This window comes from Lygodium microphyllum, chromosome 25 (assembly GCF_053477565.2).
Source record: "Lygodium microphyllum isolate KBCC chromosome 25, Lygodium_microphyllum_v1.1.10, whole genome shotgun sequence".
Classification (NCBI taxonomy): Eukaryota; Viridiplantae; Streptophyta; class Polypodiopsida; order Schizaeales; family Lygodiaceae; genus Lygodium; species Lygodium microphyllum.
In genome coordinates this window covers 92,869,089-92,880,016 of record NC_141159.1, presented here as the reverse complement: position 1 = coordinate 92,880,016, position 10,928 = coordinate 92,869,089, and positions in this window count along the sequence as shown.

Sequence of the window (10,928 nt, the reverse complement as noted above, 5' to 3'; positions counted from 1 at the left end):
AGCTTTAGGTATATTGTTTGCAATGGCAAGAAGTCTAGGAATATTAGGATTTGGCTGTGAAGATGGCTTAGGGTTTTGATTGGTATTTGATGGCAAAGCAGGTGGTTTTGTCCAAGACTTTGAAGGAAATTGACTTTGATTGAATCTTCTAAAATTTGAATTGAATTGCTTAGAACCATAATTACCATTTGCTTGAAATTGTTGTGGATGCTTGTCTCTTCCTCGAAGCTTGTCTTCAGTGTCATGAGCTAAAGAAATTGCATCTTCAAGAGTTGCAGGCTTGAACATATTGACTTCAGCATAGTAATGCCCAAGTAATCCAGACATATACTTGCGCCTGAGTCGCTTCGGGTACGTCTTCAAGCATGTGTAGTTGAAGTAAGGCATTCTAAAAGCGTTTGGTGTACTGAGAAATAGGCTCACGGTCTCTTTGCTGAAGAAGGTCCCATTGCTTTATGGCTTTTTCATAGAATTGTAGAGGAAGGAAATTCTGCATAAACTTCTTCTTGAAACTCTCCCAGGTAGTGGGACAATCTATGCTCTTACAAATCACGGTCTACCAAAGAGATGCTCTATCCACTAAATGATTAGTGACACACTTGATTTTATCTTTTTCAACGTATGTCTCTTCATGAAACTAATCATCAAACTGACTGATGAATGCAAGAACAGTTTTTCCATCTCGAGTGCCATTGAAAGTATGGAATTTGAAATTTCTTTTGCTTATCTTTGTTTCTTTGCGGATGGATTGAGCTTTGAGAGTCGCATCAATGGTTCATCGGATAAGATCCTCGGGTTGTGGTCCATCTTTGTTGGTAGTTGATCTTTGTAAATTGGCCAATTGAACTTGCAAGGCTTGCCGGGCTCTTCGTTCTTCATCCAACTGCATCATAATTAAATCCAACTTTTGTTCCACTGTAGGTTCAGGAAAATTGCCTTCAGTCATTAAATCATCCATATTTTGTTCCGTCATCCTGTAAAAATTCAAAAGACCTCACACTCTCAAAATCCAATTAGCGGGATGAGCGTAGCTCAAAATCGGGTGTACAAGGCTTATAGATTTTTGTTTGGCTTCCACGGTCTTTGACTTTTGCGGTTGCGAGGCTTAAAATCTTCGTAAAATCTGTGCATGACCTTCTGCATGTGCTGAGACTGGTTCAATAAGTTTGCGTATGCGAATAGAGTCTTCCAAGGAACAACTTTGCAGTTCAGTGCTTCTACGTAGGAACAGTCCTTATGGGAGTTTTTGGCACAAGTCAGTTCTGACTTCTGGTGACTTGACTGACTTGTGGAGTTGCAGAACTTATGAAACTTGATCAACTTGAAGATTGTTGTGACTTTAGACTTGCTTGACTAAGCTTAAAGCTTAGTCTGACTGAAAATGGCGAATTTTGGGGGGGGGGGGGTTTGCGCCACCGAATCCGTTTAGAACATGCCGCGTTATTGATCATTGATTTTTGTGGGGCCTTAAGCTTTTAAATAAGCTTATTAAGCTTTTGACTTACGCTTTTAAGCTTTTGGTTATGGAGGAAAGCTTATTGTTGAACTGTGGAAAAACGACTTGAAGAAAGAGATGTTGACGTTGTCAAAGGGTTTTCGAAAGCAAAGTCATGTCCACAGAGGACCTTGACAAATTTCAGGATAGAAGATCAATCATGAGAAAATGATACCAAGTAATAATTATATTACTGCTATGAAGTTTGCAAAAGTCAAGATGACTTCAAATCTGATCAGTCTACTGATTTTAGGCCACCCAATTTAATTCTGCTACATTTGTAGATCCTTAACCTCAAACACTGTGTGCAGAAATCTTGAATTCAAAGATACAACACTATCGTGATCTTCTTGGACTCAGGCTGTCTAGTAAGACCATAAAAGGCTTCTTGTGGAGGAAGTTAAAAAAAAAACAAAGGCACAAGCTTTCTCCTAAACTGCCCTGTTATGATGGAGGTACAACATAGGAGATCTTAGTTCTACAAGTATCCAGCTGAGCTCCTATAAGAAACAAGCTAGAGTTGGTTACTGACTCCTTGGTTGTATTGAATAGGGATGAAACACTAGCAATCTGGTTTACTGGATGTACATTCAAGACAAGATCATTACAGTCTGTAAGCTTAAATTATCCGCTCCAGTTCTCTGGCATAGCCCAGAGTTTGATTGATCAATTATAAGGAAAATATTTCCTTGTTCACTGTATCTGTCGCTTTCTGGAAGTACACATAGCCATTGAGAGGTTCAATCAATAAGAGGATTAGTATAGCCTTTCAAGCCAGCAGTGAAGAGTACAAGCTCTACAAATTCATTTGCCCTCCTCAAGAATTCATGTAATCCAGGGTGCTCTGGGTAACTATTTGTTTTCAGTATTGTGTTAACATTTGAATTATGAATATTCTGCTCTTCCTCCAAACGTTGATGAAGGTGATGTTTTCAGTAGTTATAGATGTATGACACCATCTCCCAGGAACCCAAAGCACTGAACCAGGTCAGAGACTACGCTCCTAAGCTCATGAACTCTACTTCTTGATGAGCAAGCCTTCCGCCACAACATGAAGCAAAACTGTTGTAGTGTCATGAAGTGTTGTAGCAGGGCTCCCATGACTGGTGACATGACATAAAAACGGGAAGACGTGTTGTTGTGTTATGAGGCTGACTACATAGTCAGAAATCCTCATATGCGTGAGGCTGATAGACGGCATGTGTCTACATGGCACTAGCGGAGATGCCATCAATCGTTGTCAGGATGGTGACTACATAGGAGATTCAGCTCTTCAATTGCGTCATGATTCGGCTCTTCAATTGCGGCACCTTCCGTTGCGGCTCCACCTTCATCACACATTTGCTTTAGTTTCCTTTCCCCATCTCCAGTCCCCTGGATCTGTTCAATTCGCATCCTAGATCCCCCGATCCTCTTCTCCTCATCCTTCTGAACACAGAGATCGCCTCCCCCCTCCAGACTAGACGACGATCCCCTTTTTTTTTTCCTGTGAACACAATCTCCCAAAAATAGTGTTCTTTCCCCCCTTTTTGCCATACAACACGCAGCTTTTTTTTAAATAGAAAAGCGGCCCCATTCTCTATTGCATGTGGTACCACATGCTTTCAAAGCTGCAGAGAACATGAACTCGTCTGGTTTCATGCCATGTTAAAGTGTGCATAAGCAAAACAAAGAAGGCCATCTTTCAGGGACCTCGCCTTTCATCAATCTACTCAACAGATCAGCAGAAGTCTTTGCATAAGTGACAAGTCTTTTCAGTCCCGAATAACTAGGTGTTTGTTCAGTCCATGTCTGAGATCTCAAATCATAGGGAGTAGCAATAAACATTGCTGGACCACCTTCACTGGTTGTCTCCTGTCCATTTGATGAACTTGATTTCCTAGTACGGTGGAACTCATCCAAGATAAAGTTTAGCTCTTTTTGAGTGAAATCTTCATTTAAATCAATAACCAGAGGTGAGGTTTGCCATGTTGCTGCTTTTTCTCGAAGAGTTTGAGAGCCAGTAACCCATGCCCATGTTGAGCATACCCTGCAATAATTGAGTCCCAAGAGACATTATCTTGTTAAGGCAGTTGATTAAAAACATTTCTGCATCTTCCATCCTCCCACATTTCACATACATGTCAACCAGTGCATTGCCAATGGCCAAATCAGATACAACACTGTCCAGTGTCAGCTGAATAAATACTAGGTTCCCCTGCTCAATGGCTCCAATGTTGCCACAAGCTTTCAAGGTGCATAGAAAAGTAGCTCTAGTTGGAACCACACCCTCCTGTTGCATGTCCCTAAAGAGATCCAAGGCAGTGAGACTGAACCCATTTTGAACATATCTGACATTAAAGCATTCCATGACACTTCATTTCTTTCCAGCAAGCCCTTGAAGACTTTATGTGCTTCGTTTAAACTTCCACATTTGGCATACATGTCCACAGTCGTGCTTCCAATAGCAACATCTGATTCTAGTCCTTGCCGTATCATATGATCATTTAACAGCCTACCTCGCCTTATGCATTTGATGCTGCCACATGCCTTCATAAGGCACAGAAAAGTCACTCTGTCTGGTCTAGTGCCTTCTTGTTTCATCCTCTCATAACATTCAAGAGCAACAAGACCAAGCCCATGTTCAATGTAGCCTGCAATCATGGCACTCCAGGAAACAACATCTTGATCTGACATATTGTCAAATACTTCTTGGGCTTTTCCAAGCATACCAGATTTTGCATACATGTCAACCAGAGCATTATTGATAAATTCCTCTTGCTCCAAACCCTCTTCACTATACTGCCTATGCAGAACAAAAGTATAATCACAACAACTAAATATGTACAAAGTATCAAATCCCACACATAACTTTTGGGTGGATTTCACACCTCGAATGCGCAACAATACGACAACGTGGTCCTTCGACATTTCAGGCCGGTCCTTCGCAATTAGAGGCTGTAAATAGAGGTTCTTGACAGCCAGGAATCCACCCGTATTGACCGTTCGTGATGAGACTGACCGTAGAGCTCGATCGTTCCAGGAGCTCCGCCTTCACACAAGATGAGTAGCGATTGGAAGCTCTCGATCTCAGCTTCGCTCTGATACCACTGGTGCACAGATCGGATGCTATATGCTCGCGTAGTGAACACCGAAAGGTCCCCAAGAACAAAAGAACTCTACTTTTTGCACAAAACTCAAGGTAGAAAGCATGTACGATATGAACAAGAGACCAATTGGGTGCAATCTCCCCCCATGCCTTGTGTGAGCACTCCACAAAGCATGTATTTTATGTATTAATCATCTTCAAGCTCAAATAATAGCCCAAATTACAAAATAGCACGCTTTTGGCTTTTGAGTTTTCTTTAGCACAAGATAAAAATAAAGCTAATGGGCGGGCGCCCAAAGAGTCAGGCATACCCAATACAATGTCCAAATACAAATATCATAATCGTGCGCCCATGCGCATACAAAATAATAAATAAATATCCAATGCCTTAATAAATAGGCGCGACAAAATATAGGCACCATGCCTAAGGTATGCGCCCAACAAAATATAAGTGATAACTCGAATACACACTATCCTCCAATGCTTTCCTCTGCCACTGGTGCTATCTCTACACATCAACTAAAGCATTCACAATCGTTAGTAAAATAATACAATTAAACGGACAAAAGTGAATACCTAGCAGTCTTTAGCTACATAAATAAATCAACTGGTTAGAAATCAATCCTAACCTTAATTTATCATGAGTGCGTACTTTAAACTCATAAACGTTAATTAACTTAATATGTATTTTGCGGAATCACCCACTATGGAATCACCCATGTACACACTAAATTAATGAAACGCCCGAAAAGGATAGGCGTCCCCATCAACTTCTCGCACAAAGAATCCACTTTGTGTATGAGCCCTGATCAACAAAGTTTATGGAATCCACCGTAAAACCTCACGGAATCCACCGTAAAACCTCATGGAATCCACCATGGCACGGAATCCACCGTGAAATATGCCTCCTGGCATCAGAAGGCTATCCGAACAATCATCAGGATTGCTACTCCAAGTTTCGCGCGTAGACTAGTACACGGGCCTCGAGATCCCATCTCGAGTCACATCGGCCTCTTGTGTGGGATCCCGAGGCAAGGAATTTATGGCTAGAGCCTCCCCTGGCACCCAAGCATCCTCTCGCTCCAAGCAGCACCCACGGAGAGACCTCCCGTGGTGAGTCCAGTCTATGTACCCGGCGCGGCTAACAACCCCCTTGGATAGGGCCCGACAGGCAGTCAGAGGTAACTGAACCTGCCTCTCCCTCCACGCTTTTAACATGAAGCATTAAGTGTTTTGCCTTGAATTAGTTCCTTGAGCAAAAAAGTTCAAACAATGTACCTAAGTATACAATCACGATCATTTTAGTGGTCGTTCGTACGACCAGTTGCTAAGGTGTGATTTCTTCTTCTCGAATGCTCCCACCATTCGATCCTAGATCGTTCACAACTTAGCGAGATTCCAAGGGCTTGGCAAGCTAGGTTGCTTGTTTCTCCTTTTTCTTTGGGTTAGGGTTTGTGCCCTACCGACCCTAATTATCCTTACCTTAGGTCTCCTTGTAAGATAGATCTTGGACAACCCGGTCGCCTCAGTTGGTCAATTTGCTTCTTGGCAATTCTCAATTTCCCTACCTTTGACAAATTGGTCCCCAAGAGAGAGGGTTGTAGTAGGGCAACAACTCGACTTCTTAATGAATCTAGCTTGTAATTAGGTCTCGCCTCCCTTGGCCTAAGATGTAGTAGTAGCATCTTATGATTTAGTTGCAATAGCATCTGACCTTGCAAACTAGTTGCATGAGATAGGTAGCAGTACCTATCTTGAGGAATTATATCCCTTTGTCGATATTACTAGGATTCGTGTCCTAAGGCATGGTACCCTCTCAATACTCGCAGCTTAGAATGGTCTAAGTATGAGAACGCTAGATTAACTTTGCAAGCGCTTATCTTTTCATATTGAATGTAACTATCACTTCATGCGTGTTGCATCCAATATGCTTTTCACCAAACAACTGAAATATAACCATTTTCCTTTTCATACATTTACTTATGCATGCAAGTTGCTTATGCATGCAGGTTATGCTATGTAGGATTACAATGATATTGAAATAAAAACATAATCTTTTCCTTTCCCATGCAAGTCAGGCAAAATAGAATGCAGTTGCTTATGTAAAAATATAACCCTTTTATTCCTCTCCATAGCATCTACCTATTTAATTAAACATCCTCCTACGAATCAACCTATTTACGGTCGTCACAAGGGATTTTTTAATTGCACAAATGCATTGTGTACAACATAACTCAATTCTTGACAATGTAAGTTATCCAATGCAAACCTTCCAATGCACGTGAGCATCAATATATATTTAACCTATGTGCACGATGCGACTAGGGCATTATTGCACGAGTGCATCTTTTAACACATGAACTATATATTCACGAATGCGACAACCTTTCATCATGTCGATGTGAGGAATATAAATACCTTGTCATGCAATTTAAAACTCTTCTAAAAAATCCTATGATCTTTTCAAAACGAAGCATTCTAGTAATGCAACTAGGTTTTCCCTATGCGAATTTATACTTAATGCACCCCTATCATGCGAAAACAAAAGGGTGAATTTGATGGAACTTGAACTTCCGTAGGAGGGGTATTATCAGCTTTCACGCTTCGAGTGGGGACTCCTACATGTGCCCCTCTTACTCCTGCATGTGCTCCTCTTGTGTGGCGCTTTGGGGCCATTGCAATCGGGGCTAGGGCAGGTGGAGGGTGTGCTGAAATTCCCTGCAGTTAGCAGTCCTCCCCTCCCGCAAGGGAACTCCCTTTGCAGACGAATTGCGTCCCTTATGCGATTCCGCGGCAGGTGAAGCACCCTTAAGAAGGCTCTTTATGGGAGCATCTAGAAGCTTCTTGGAAGTTGTTTTTTTCTTTTTGGTTTCTGACAGGGGGGAACCCGGTGGTGTCGAAGATGATGATGATGATGAGGGGGGGTTGCTATCAGGCGGAGGGGGGTGGCGCTACTGTCAGGAGGAGGGGGGCATCATTTGTGCTGATCACACGGGGGGGGGGGGGGGGGGGAGGGCACTACTGAAGACGACCAGGGGGGAGGGGAGGGCTTCCCCTTATATGGAGGGGAGGGAGGGCTTCACGAGGGGGAAAACGGCTATTTAATGGCCACCACCCCTCCACATGGGGGTTGCATGCCCCCCTTTCTCTCTCTTTACTCCCTCTCTCTCTCTCTCCCCAGCATGTTGTTAAAGGGGGAATTCTTATGCACGGGGGGGTACAGGAGGGATACTACATCCTCTCCCCCTTAGAGAAATCAAGATGTCCTTTTCTTGAGAAGACATGGGGGTATTGTTGGTTGAGAGTATTTTCATCCATCCAGGTGGCATCCTCTTCGGGATAATCCTTCCACTGGATGAGGTATTCTCTCAAGGTCCTTGATCTCAAATGCCTCTCCTCCCCTAATATCTAGGATTCTATCAGGCCCTAGCTCAAGGACTCCTTAGATAGGCATTACAATTTGCTGATCATCAAGTACATGATTCAGATTTGGTAGATACTTTTTCAATAGGCTAACGTGGAATACATTATGAATCTTTAGAGTTGCGGGCAGTTGTAGTCTGTAAGCATTACGCCCTAGGCACTTGATGATCTTATAAAGTCCACAATACCTCGGACTTAGCTTCTTGTACTCTCCCAAGGACAATGAACTCTTTTTAGGATGTACATGGATGAATATCATATCACCTTCGACGAAGGATCTGTCTTGCCATTTCAAGTCAGTGTAGGCCTTCTGTTTATCCTTGGTAGCTTGAATGTCTTGTCTTATTGATTTGATTTGATCATCCATGTCTTCCAGCATCTGTCTTGAAGCTTCTACCCTCAAAGTTGGATCTGAGAAGTTCAAAGGGGTATGATAATCATGCCCATACAATGCTTGGAAAGGGGTCATCTGAATACTCTTTTGGTAAGAAGCATTGCAAGCAAACTCAACCAGGGGTAAGTATTGAATCCACTTTTTAGGTTCGCGACAACAGTATGCCCTAAGCATATCTTCAATGACTTGATTGACTCGTTCTGTTTGACCATTAGTTTGGAAACGGTAAGCTGTACTGAAACAGAGTTGAGTTCCAATAGCCTCAAAGATAGCCCTCCAGAAGTGTGATGTGAAAAGAGAGTCACGATCACTAATGATTCTTCGGGGTAACCCAATAAGTTTGAATATTTCCTTGATGAATAATCTTGTGATGTCTGAGGCTTTATAGTTCGTCTTGATAGGAATGAGATGTGTGACCTTGGTGAGCATATCTACTACAACCATAATAGAGTTATATCCTCCCTGAACTTGGGGTAAGCCAACAATGAAGTCCATACTAATGAGCTTCCATTTCATTTGTGGAATGTCAAGTGGTTGCAATTTTCCATGCATTTTAACATGCTCTGCCTTAATGCGTTGACAAGACAAACATTACGTGACATATTTGAGTACGTCTCCCTTGAGCTTTCCCAATAATAGCTCTTTATGACCGTATTAAGGGTCTTGGCATAACCAGGATGCCCTGAGAAAGGGGAGTCATGGGCTTCCCAAAGTATCTTCTGCTTGAGAGTTTGGCTTGCAGGGATACATAATCTTGTCCTAAAGTAGACAAGTCCACTACTGATGGAGAATTCTTGATACTTCATCTTTAGCTTCGCGTCTTGATCCTTGATGGGGATCTCCCTTAGCATTTTCTGATAGACTAGGTCATGATATGCCCTTTCTTTTGCCAGCTCAAGAATCGGGTTGTTTGGCATTGATACCTTTGTGGCTAGAGATCTTGCTGTTGATGGATCTTGCAAAATAAGAGAATTTAGAAATACCTTGCGAAATTGAGTGCATCAGCAACTACATTCTCTTTTCCAGGCCTTTATTTGATTTCAAAATCATATTCTTCCAGCACTTTGATCCATCGACATTGCCTCATATTGAGCTCATTCTGAGTGAAAATCCATTTAAAACTCTTGTGGTCAGTTACTAAGGAAAATTTGTTACCTAGCAAGTAATGTCTCCAAAATTTGAGGGCATGGACGACAGCCAACAGCTCCAGGTTGTGGGTAGCATAATTCCTTTCATGGCTCTTCAATTTTCTTGAAGAATATGCTACGGGATGACCTTCTTGCATAAGTACACATCCTAAAGCAAGTGAGCTAGCATCAGCTACCACTTCAAACTCCTTACTAAGATCAGGAATTTTCAGGATGGGTACTGATACTAAGCTTTGCTTTAGTTTGTCAAAGCTGGTCTGTTCAATAGGTGACCATACAATTGCTACTTGCTTCTTTAGTAGATCAGTCAGAGGTGCTGCAATCAAAGCATAGTCTTTGATGAAAATCCTGTACCATCCTGTCAACCCAAGAAAACTACGTATTTCTTTGAAAGAAGTTGGTGTTGGCCATCCAGAACGTCTCTGACCTTAGCTGGATCTGCTGAAATTCATTCTGCTGATACAATGAATCCCAGATATTCAATGTCGCTTGAAAAATGTGCACTTCTTCTTCTTGGCATAAAGCTTGTGTGCTCTCATTGTTTCAAGAACAATGCGAAGCTGGGGTTCATGATCCTTTCCTTGTTTTGAGTAGACTAGGGTATCGTCAAAAAAGATGCGTACAAAGCCATCAAGATAGGGCCTAAAGATATCTTGCATTAACCTGTTGAAGGTAGTACGAGCATTCGTCAGCCCGAATGATATTACTAGGAATTCGAAGTGTCCATACCTTGTACTGAATGCAGTCTTCATAATATCTTCTTCTTTGATCCTTATCTGATAATATCCAGATCTGAGATCTATCTTTGAGAATATATTTGCCCCTTGGAGACGGTCAAGTAATTCATCTATTCTTGGAATGAGATATTTATTTTTTATGGTTTCTTGATTCAACCCTCTATAGTTAATGCATAGGCGAAGCATTCCATCTTTCTTCTTTTGGAACAGCACTGGAGCTCCCCATGGTGAACTACTAGGACAGATGTAGCCTTGATCTAACAGTTGCTTGATTTCGATAGCTTCCAGGATGGACGTTTTATACGGCCTCTTTGCAATTGGTGCAGCTCCAAGCACAAGTTTGATTTCGTGGTTGACTTCCCTTTGGGGAGGAAGTTTCGTTAGATCTTCAGGGAATACATCTGCGTATTCCTCTAACCATGAAGGTTCTTCTCCGGATTCCTGATTCTGATCTAGCTTATTCAGTTTAATCAGATAGACATGTAGACCCTTTTGAACACCTTTTATTATCCATGTTGCTTTTGCCAACTGTATTTTTGGCTTACTAGCCTCACCTTGAGTCGTGAGTAGTTCCCCTTTAGAATTTCGAAAGGAGACTTGGCCCTTCCCACAGTGGATGTGGGCATCATTGGGTATTAGCCAA